At 41.0% G+C, this 10,933-nt stretch overlaps 1 non-coding gene across 1 annotated transcript; it reads right to left on the reverse strand.

The window, feature by feature from the left end:
* Positions 1-9,990: 9,990 nt before the first annotated feature.
* LOC148548226 (small nucleolar RNA R71) lies at positions 9,991-10,097 on the reverse strand. Its single transcript, XR_015897680.1, has one exon. It is a non-coding gene; the product is annotated as a small nucleolar RNA R71 (small nucleolar RNA).
* Between the last annotated feature and the right edge of the window lie 836 nt (positions 10,098-10,933).

Below are 10,933 nucleotides of genomic sequence, written 5' to 3' on the forward strand. Positions count from 1 at the left end.
TCTAAGCAACCTGCTAGCTGCTGACACGCCATTTGTGTTTGACACAGAGTGTCTGCAGGCGTTTGAGACCCTGAAAGCCAAGCTGGTCACAGCACCAGTCATCTCTGTACTTGACTGGACATTACCATTCGAATTAATGTGTGATGCCAGTGACCATGCCATTGGTGCAGTGTTGGGACAAAGGCATAACAAGCTTCTGCACATCATTTACTATGTCAGTCATGTTCTAAATGATACACAGAAGAATTACACAACCACAGAAAAGGAGTTACTTGCAGTGGTTTATGCCATTGACAAGTTTTGATCCTATTTAATAGGTTCAAAAGTGATTGTGTATACTGACCATGCTGCTCTTAAATATCTACTCAGAAAGCAGGATTCAAAACCCAGGCTCATAAGATGGTGTTGCTTCTGCAAGAGTTTGATATAGAAATAAGAGACAGAAAAGGGACAGAGAACCAGGTAGCTGATCACCTGTCCCGGATAGAACTAGTAGTAGGGGCGTCCTTCCCTCCTACTGAGATCTCTGAGACCTTTCCGGATGAGCAACTTTTTGCCATTCAGGAAGCACCATGGTTTGCAGACATTGCAAATTATAAAGCTGTGAGGTTCATACCCCAGGAGTACAGTAGGTTGCAAAAGAAAAAACTAATTTCTGATGCAAAGTACTACTTATGGGATGAACCATATCTCTTTAAGAGATGCGCAGATAGAATGATTCGCAGATGCATCCCTAGAGAGGAGGCACAGAAGATCCTGTGGCATCGCCATGGATCACAGTATGGAGGACATTTTGGAAGTGAGGGAACAGCCATTAAAGTCCTCCAATGTGGCTTCTATTGGCCTACTCTCTATAGAGATGCCCGAGAGTTTGTGCGTAACTGTGACAGTTGCCAAAGAGCTGGTAACTTGCCTCATGGTTATCCCATGCCTCAACAAGGGATCTTAGAGATTGAGTTGTTTGATGTATGGGGTATTGACTTCATGGGTCCTTTCCCACCATCATACTCAAACACTTACATTCTGGTGGTAGTAGACTACATATCTAAATGGGTGGAGGCAATTGCCATACCCACTAATGATACCAAGACTGTGCTGAAGTTCCTCCAGAAACATATTTTCAGCAGATTTGGTATTCCCAGAGTACTAATCAGTGATGGGGGCACCCATTTCTGTAATAAACAGCTTTAGTCTGCTATGGTTCGATATGGAATTAGCCACAAAGTAGCAACTCTGTATCATCCACAGACAAATGGGCAGGCTGAAGTCTCTAATAGAGAACTAAAGAGAATCCTGGAACGGACTGTAATTGCCCGTAGAAGGATTGGGCAAAGAGCTTGGATGATGCTCTGTGGGCATACAGAACAGCATTCAAGACTCCTATAGGAACCTCTCTATACCAGCTTGTGTATGGCAAGGCCTGTCATTTGCCCGTGGAACTGGAACATAAAGCCTACTGGGCAACCAGATTCCTAAACCTGGATGCTAAGTTAGCTGGTGAGAAAAGATTGCTCCAGCTAAATGAGCTAGAGGATTTCAGACTCAAAGCTTTTGAAAATGCAAAAATTTATAAGGAAAAAGCAAAAAAGTGGCATGACATGAAATTGTCATCTAGAGTCTTTGAGCCAGGACAAAAAGTTCTGCTGTTCAACTCTAGGCTCAGATTATTCCTCGGGAAATTAAAATCCCGGTGGAGGGGACCATATGTGATTACAGGAGTGTCACCATATGGATATGTTGAGCTTCAAGATATTGATTCTGACAAAAAGTTCATTGTTAATGGACAGAGAATCAAACACTATCTTGAAAGCAATTTTGAGCAAGAATGCTCAAAACTGAGGCTTGAATGAAGCTCAGTAAAGGTCCCGCTAAAGACAATAAAGAAGCGCTTGCTGGGAGGCAATCCAGCCATTAGCAAGTTATTCGTTTTAATTAATACTTGTAGAAGTTTGATATACATTTTTCCTCAAAGGTTAATCATCAAAATTGAAGGAATTCACAGAGTTACAGAAGGATTCAGTGCAAAAAGCAGAGAAAAGGAGCTTGCTAGCAAGAAAACGCCAGTAAAGGGCATTTTGGGCGTTAAATGCCAGAATGGGTACCATTCCCATTCTGGGCATTTAACGCCAGTAAAGGTACCATTTTGGGCGTTAAACGCCAGAATGGGTACCATTCTGGGCGTTTAACGCCAGAATTGCAGCATCCTGGGCTTTCAGAAAAACGCCCAGTGATAAAGGGGTTTCGGGCGTTTAACGCCAGCCAGGTACCCTGGCTGGGCGTTAAACGCCCATAATGGCCAACAATTGGGCGTTAAACACCAGAATGGATACCATTCTGGGCGTTTAACGCCAGAAAGGCAGGGGGAGGAGATTTTGTTTCCAACTTCAAATTTTTTTCAAATTTTCATGTTTTGACTCATAATTTTCTGCATAAACATGTTTCAAACTTTCATCATTCCCCCTCAATTTTCCAAAATTCAACAATTTTCTAAATCTCTTTTCAATTTTCTTTCAAATCCTTCCTAAATCTTTTCAAAAACTCAATTATCCTCTTAATCTCATTCCAAATCTTTTTCAACTCATCATATCATCTCTTATTTCTTAGATGCATAACCAAATTTTCAGATTTAACATCTTTATAACTTTTTCAATTACAAATCTCATCTTTTTCATATCATGATTTTATTTTCTTCCATCAATCATATCTCTATGTCACATCTCTTTCAAATTTTTCGAAATCCCTCCCCTCCTCCTATAAATATACATTCGGCCATCCCCTCCTCTCCACCATTCGAATTTGGCTCTTCTCCTCTCTCTCCCCTTTCCTTTCTTTTGCTTGAGGGCAAGTAAACCTCTAAGTTTGGTGTGTTTTTCCATGATCACTGAGCTAAGACTCATCAAGATCATGGCACCTAAGTAAAAACAAACCAATTCAAGAGGCAAGAAAGAGAATACTCCAAAGAGTCTTTGGAATCAAGAGAGGTTCTTAACCAAAGAGCATGCAGACCATTACAACAAAATAATGGGTCTGAGGTCAGTGATCCCGGAAGTTAAATTCAATTTGAAAGAAGATGAATATCCGGAGATCCAAGAGCAAATTCGAAACAGAGGATGGGAAATTCTAGCCAATCCTGAGACAAAGGTTAGAAGAAACATGGTTCAGGAATTCTACTCAAATCTATGGCTAACAGATAAGCAGAGAATAACTGGAACTGCCTTTCACACCTACCGAACTATGGTCAGAGGGAGGCTTATTTACTTCCATCTGGACAAAATAAAAGAGGTCTTCAAACTGCCTCAACTACAAGATGATCCAGAATCCTTTAATAGGAGAATGGTGAGAGTAGATAAGGGGCTGGATCAAGTTCTAGAGGACATATGCCTCCCTGGAACTAAGTGGATAACTAATTCAAAAGGTGTCCCAAACCAACTCAAGAGGGGGGATCTCAAACCAGTTGCAAGAGGCTGGTTGGACTTCATTGGGCGTTCTATATTGCCCACTAGCAACCGCTCTGAGGTCACTATTAAAAGAGCAGTGATGATTCATTGTATTATGCTAGGGAAAGAAGTGGAGATTCATCATCTGATTTCTTGTGAGATTTACACAATTGCAAACAAGAACTCCACTGAAGCTAAACTGGCCTACCCAAGCTTAATTTCTCTGCTATGTAAAGATGCTGGGGTAAGGATGGGAGTAGATGAATTCATCCCAATTGAACACCCAATCACCAAGAAGTCAATCGAAGGACAAGTGCAAGAAACCTCCATCAAAAGGAGGGCGCAAGAGTTCCTCCCAGAAATTCCTGAAATTGACTACTGGACCCGCCTAGAAGCATCTGTTACCAAGCTGCAAGAAGTTATGGAACAACTTAAGAAAGAACAGCAGAATCAAAACTGCATGCTCTGCAAGCTGCTGAAGGAACAGGAGAAGCAGGGGCGTGAGCTACAGGAGCTGAAGCGCCAGAAGCTCTCCCTTGAAGGACCAAGCACCCCACAGATTGAGGGAGCATCCACTTCTCAAAATCAAGGTTGTTGAGTCCTAACTCTGTGATAACCTTTATTATTAAGAGTCTATTTTAAAAGACATTCATTTTTCTGCTTTTAATTTTCTGTCTTCTATTATTATGGGTCTGCTCTTATATTTATTTTGGAGTCTTATTTTTTGTCCATAATCAATAAAATTTAAAGTTTATGTCTTAAAGCTATGAATGTCCCATGAATCCATCACCTTTCTTAAATGAAAAAAAAATGTTCTTACTGTGCAGAATACAGTGCAGTCATTCTAAAAAGCTTACCAGAAAAGCTTCAAGATCCAGGAAGCTTTATGATACCTTGCACATTAGAGGGTGCTTGTACCAAGACAGCTCTATGTGACCTTGGAGCAAGTATCAACCTAATACCTGCATCCACTATCAGAAAGCTTGGGTTGACTGAAGAAGTCAAACCAACCCGGATATGTCTTCAACTTGCTGATGGCTCCATTAAATATCCATCAGGCATCATTGAGGACATGATTGTCAAGGTTGGGCCATTTGCCTTTCCCACTAACTTTGTAGTACTGGAAATGGAGGAACACAAGAGTGCAACTCTCATTCTAGGAAGACCTTTCCTAGCAACTGGACGAACTCTTATTGATGTACAAAAAGGGGAAGTGACCCTGAGAGTCAATGAGGATGAGTTCAAGTTAAATGCTGTCAAAGCTATGCAGCATCCAGACACATCAAATGACTGCATGAGCACTGATATTATTGACTCTTTGTTGCTTTTGAACCTCTGCTTTCCTATTGTCTTCATCCAATCATGCGTGCTCCCTTCCATGACAAGCTGTATGTTAGTGGATCACTGTTGTCAATGGCTACCATCCGTCCTCTCGGATGAAAAATACCAGGCACGGTTTCTGTACGGCTAATCAACTGTCAAATTTCTCGTCTCGGATGAAAAATACCAGGCACAACTACCGCACGGCTAATCATCTGTCGGTTCTCACTTGTGTCAGAATAGGATCTCTCTATCCTTTTGCACATTTTCACTGTGCCCAACATTTGTAAGTTTGAAGCTCATCACAGTTATCCCGTCCCAGATCCTACTCGGAATACCACAGACAAGGTTTAGACTTTTCGAATCTCAAGAATGCTGCTAATTGGTTCTAGCCTATACCACGAAGGTTCTAATATCATGGATTTGAATGCTCTGTTTTCAGGAGAGGCAAGACAAATCCATGGATCAGAGACCTAAGAGATTATACTCCGGCTGTCGTCCAATGACTACGTTGAACATCATGTAGACCGCTTGTGGTTGTCAGGCACGCGGATCTTGGCTAAGCGAGTAACGAAGATAGTGGGTGAAGGTCACGGGTCACCCCTTCATTCTGACTTAACTGAATTAAGTACGAGAGTATATCTTGGAGAAGAAGTAAGAGTGAATTGAAAGAGAAACAATAGTACTTGCATTAATTCATGAAGAACAGTAGAGCTCCGCTCCTTAATCTTTAAGGTGTAGAAACTCCACCGTTGGAAAATATATAAGAGAAAAAGGTCTAGGAATGGCCGAATGGCTAGCCTCCCAAATGGCATAAGATGATAAAAGTTGATAAAAGTCCAAATACAATAGGAAAGACTAGTATTTATACTAAACTAGTTACTAAGGATTACAGAAATTGAGTAACTAAGTGCAGATAGTGCAGAAATCCACTTCTGGGACCCACTTGGTGTGTGCTTGGACTGAGCATTGAGCTTTACACGTGCATAAGCCTTTTCTAGAGTTAAACGCCAGCTTGGATGCCAGTTTGGGCATTTAACTCCAGTTCTAGTGCCAGTTCTGGCATTTTACGCCAGAAAAGGGTCTCTGGCTGGCGTTGAACGCCAGTTTGGGCCATCAAATCTCGGGCAAAGTATAGACTATTATATATGTTTCGAAAGCCCAAGATGTCTACTTTCCAACGCAATTGAGAGCGTGCCAATTGGGCTTCTGTAGCTCCAGAAAATTCACTTTGAGTGCAGGAGGGTCAGAATCCAACAGCATCTGCAGTCCTTTCTCAGCTTCTGAATCAGATTTTTGCTCAGATCCCTCAATTTTAGCCAAAAAATACCTAAAATTATATAAAAACACACAAACTCATAGTAAAGTCCAGAAATGTGATTTTTGCATAAAAACTAATAAAAATATAATAAAAAGTGACTAAAACATACTAAAAACTACCTAAAAACAATGCCAAAAAGCGTATAAATTATCCTCTCATCAATTGTGGATATTATTGAGATTGATGAGTTATTGTTTGGTAGTCGTAAGGGCCGGCTTCATCCCGCTTGTGCTGAGTTGTAGGCATAAGGGGCGGATTCATCCCGCTTATGCTGAGAGATGTGAGGTCTGTGGCAGAGTATCCCGCTCGCATCCTTTCGGAATCAGAAGAGTGTGCGCGGGCACTATATCCCTGGACCGTGTACCAGGCACGATATCCCTGTGGATACCCATTTTATTCGTAACCGAAAGACAACATCCTGGGGGGATGTTTCGGGTTGGCAATTAAACCAACAATGTGATATCACAGCCAGTAGGATAGACATTCATCATTTGCATCTATGTGATATTGTTTAGGTGTGCATATTGTAACTGGTTTGCCTATGTGAATGCTTATGTTAACTGTTAACTCTTATACTTGTTGTAATTGCTTTTGATTTTTCTTGAACTACATTAATTGTGATTGTGTTTGATTGATTGGTTTGTGATGAATTGGTTGATGATTGAGTTGTTTGGGTGGGGGGCCGTATTGGATTGGATGGGCCTGAGGCCGTGATTGGTATGTTTGAGGTCTAGTTATGTACAAGGTATCTGACTGGTTCAGCATAGACTTAATGAATCAATGCTTGGAACAGGTGATGCCAGGGCATTTTGGTCAGTTTCACTGACCTTTTCTTTACTATTTTAGGGTAGTTTCATGCATTTTCTTAGTAAATAAGCAAGTTTTGGGTAGATATATACTTACACCTTGATTCAAGCAAACATTGTGAACTTTGCATGATTTCATGAAAGTTTTGCATGAATTAAATGATAAAATGGATGATGCATGATCTCATGATTAAGAACCAAGCTTTGATACACTTTATTTGCTTGATTTCAGGACAAAGGAAGCAAGGAAGAGCCAGGTTAGTAGCCACGTTAATCTAATTAACGTGACCACTAAAGTAGAATGGGAGTAAGTTTGCAGCGTTAATGGAAAAAGTGATCACCAATAACGCCTTCGAAAGCCATCATAGCCCACGTTAGTTGCCACGTTAATTACATTAACGTGGAAGCTAACGTGGAGAAAAAGGGGAGCTCTAACGTTAGTGGTAAAAGTGAATACCACGAACGTTCCAAAAGGGCACACTTGGCCACGTTAAGAGTCACGTTAATACAATTAACGTGAACCCTAACGTGGAAGGAACAAGGAATCGCCAACGTTAGTGACACTCACCTTTGTCACTAACGTTGGACTAAAGCAATATTGCCCACGTTAGTGGTCACGTTAAGACCACTAACGTGAAGGGTAACGTGGAGCAAGGAATGATAGGCCAACGTTAGTGACACTCACCTTTGTCACTAACGTTGGAGATGGCAATCACCACCACGTTAGTGGTTACATTAATGCAATTAACGTGAGGCACTAACGTGGGAAGAAGGGGCATTTGAAACATTAGTGACAAAGGTGAGTGTCACTAACGCTCTCAAAACTTGGGCATACCCACGTTAAGGGCCACGTTAGTTACACTAACGTGGATCACTAACGTGGGGAAAAGAAGCAAGGAGCAACGTTATTGGAAAAGGTGAATGCCAATAACGTTTGCGAAGGACCAATAGCCAACGTTAGTGGTCACGTTAGTGCCACTAACGTTGAAGTTAACGTGGGTTAATTAGGTCTGGAGCGTTAGTGAAAAAGGTTATCATCACTAACGTTTTCGAACCTAAATTTACACTTAACGTTAACACCACTAATGTCCTAACTAACTTGCTACCATGCCTGATTCACTTTCTCTCTACAAACAAAGCTAAGCCCAAGGAAGACTGTAACTACTTCAACTAAAGATCAAAGGCCCATATCCAAGACTTGAAGAGCCAATAGTAGATCAGAAGAGTAGTATATATAGGAGTAGTTTTGAACTAGTATAGGAGCTTGGCATTTTGGGAGAACTACACTCTGTATATTTTACTTTCTCTGCAACTTCTAGTTTTATTTTTCAGAATGTACTTTTCCATTTTTGCTTTCCAATCCCAAAGCTATGAACAACTAAACACCGTTTCATTGGGTTAGAGAGCTCTGTTGTAATTTGATGGATCAATAATAGTTTTCATTATTCTTCTTCTTTCTTTTCTCTTGATTTTACTAGAAAGCTTTCGTTCTTCATCCAATTGGTTAGCTATCTTGGAAGAGAAGCTTTCCATAATTGGATCTCCTCGGAACCTTGGAAGAGGAATGAGGAGATCATGCTAGAAATGTTTTCTCATGCTGGACCAAATTGGGGTTTGGATGGATATAGTGACATATAATGCTACCAACATTTTGATTTGGGAATGTATGTGGTATAATCAGTGACCAAACTTCATCTCTTCCTATGAGCAATTAAATCAAGGAATTGGGCAATTGTTCAAGCTTAGAGAGATTTGGTTGCCAAGGAATTGGGATCCAATCACTTAAGATTGCCAAGGAGATCAATGAATGCATTGATTTAGGAAGAGATGAAAATGAACTTGATCTGGAGAATACAACATCTCCTGAGCCCAATGAATCCCCTATTTCTGATCTTACCCATTCTCTTTATTTTCTGCCATTTACTTTTATGCTCACTTTCCCAAATCCCCATTTAAGATTCTGCAATTTACTTTCCGTCATTTACATTCTGCCATTTATTTCCAGCATTTACACTTTTTGTTATTTACTTTCCCGCCATTTAATTTCCTATAATTCCTCAACTCAATTTCTGGTTAGCTCAACTAGAACATTCCTCTAATTAAAGTTGCTTGACCAATCAATCCCGTGGGATTCGACCTCACTTTATTGTGAGCTTTTACTTGACGACAATCCGGTATACTTGCCGAAGGAAAATTTATTGAGAGACAAGTTTCCGTGCATCAAGTTTATGGCGCCGTTGCCGGGGATTGATTTTGTTTCAACAATAATTAAATTGGTTGATAACTAGATTGAGCATTTTTCTTTTGTTTTTTTTAATTCCATTTGAGTAATTTACTTTCAGTTTTTGTTATTTTCTTTCCTTTATCCCTTACCCGTTTGTGGTGTTCTCTTATTTGTTTACAATTCAGTTCACTAACCCACTAACTGTTTGATATATTGCATCACTCACACTAACAGCATTTCTAGCAAGAGTACTTTCTGCATTTATCTTTTTCTTGCTTTTGCCTTGTTGGTTGTATGACAGGTAGAAGAAGCGGGGCTTTGGATTCCTTTGATTCTGAACCTGAGAGGACCTTCCTTAGATTAAGGAGGGAAGCAAGAGGAAAGAGAGTCGTTGGGGCTGAGGAAAAGGAGGAGTATTTTGAACCAGAGATGGAGGAGAATATGGAGAACCACCATGAAGAAGATGCTCATAACCATGCCAGAGAAGGATCAGTAAATCATGCTGGGCAAGAGAGAAGAGTTCTAGGCTCTTATATCAATCCAAACCCAGGAAACTGTGGAAGTAGCATCCAAAAGCCAACCATACACGCCAATAACTTTGAGCTAAAACCCCAGCTCATCACCCTCGTTCAGAACAACTGTGCATTCGGAGGAAGTGCCCAAGAAGACCCCAATCAATATCTCACCACCTTCCTAAGGATATGTGATACTGTGAAGTCCAATGGTGTTCATCCTGACACTTATAGACTGCTTCTATTTCCCTTCTCACTCAAGGATAAAGCATCTAAATGGCTGAAATCCTTCACGAAGGAGAGTCTGACAACCTGGGAAGATGTAGTGAATAAATTCTTGGCGAGATTCTATCCTTGTCAAAGAATTAACAGGTTGAGAGCTGAGGTACAAACCTTCAGGCAACAAGATGGTGAAACTCTCTATGAAGCATGGGAGAGGTTTAAGGACTTGACAAGAAGGTGCCCGCCAGATATGTTCAATGAATGAGTGCAGTTACACATTTTCTATGAGGGTCTTTCTTATGAATCAAAGAAGGCAGTAGACCACTCATCTGGGGGATCTCTGAACAAGAAGAAGACCATTGAAGAGGCCATAGATGTCATCGAGACTGTAGCTGAGAATGACTACTTCTATGCCTCTGAAAGGGGCAACACTCGAGGAGTGATAGAGCTGAACAACATGGATGCTCTGCTAGCTCAAAACAATATGATCACCAAGCAGTTGGCTGACCTTACCAAGAAGATGGAAAGAAACCAAGTTGCAGCAGTCACCACCTTATCAGCAGCGCAAGAAGGAGTGAATGCAGAGGAAGAGGGTGACCAGGAACAAGCCAACTATATTGGAAACTCACCTAAGCAGACCCATGATCCATACTCCAAAACTTATAATCCTGGTTGGAGGAACCACCCAAACTTTGGGTGGGGAAATCAACAGGATCAAGGCCAAGATCAGAGACGTCACAACCCCAACAATAATGCAACTCATCAACATTCCACACAGAGACCATATCAAAACCCACCTAACAATACCTCTCAACATCCATATCAAAACCAAAATAACCCTTCTTACCCCTCTAACCTCAACTCACCCTCACCATCTGAAGATAGACTCTCCAGAATTGAGACCCTACTTGAAGGAATATGCAAGAAAATCCAAGACAACAAAGTGTTCAAGGAGGAGGTGCGAGATAATATCAAAAACCAGGGAGACACCATCAAGAGGCTGGAGTCTCAAGTGGGATATCTCTCTCAGCAGATTCCCAAACCTACTGATAGCTTTCCAAGTGACACAGAGAAAAACCCGAGAGGTGAAG

Source organism: Arachis ipaensis, chromosome B8 (genome assembly GCF_059453495.1).
Source record: "Arachis ipaensis isolate K30076 ecotype BB chromosome B8, ASM5945349v1, whole genome shotgun sequence".
Taxonomy (NCBI): domain Eukaryota; kingdom Viridiplantae; phylum Streptophyta; class Magnoliopsida; order Fabales; family Fabaceae; genus Arachis; species Arachis ipaensis.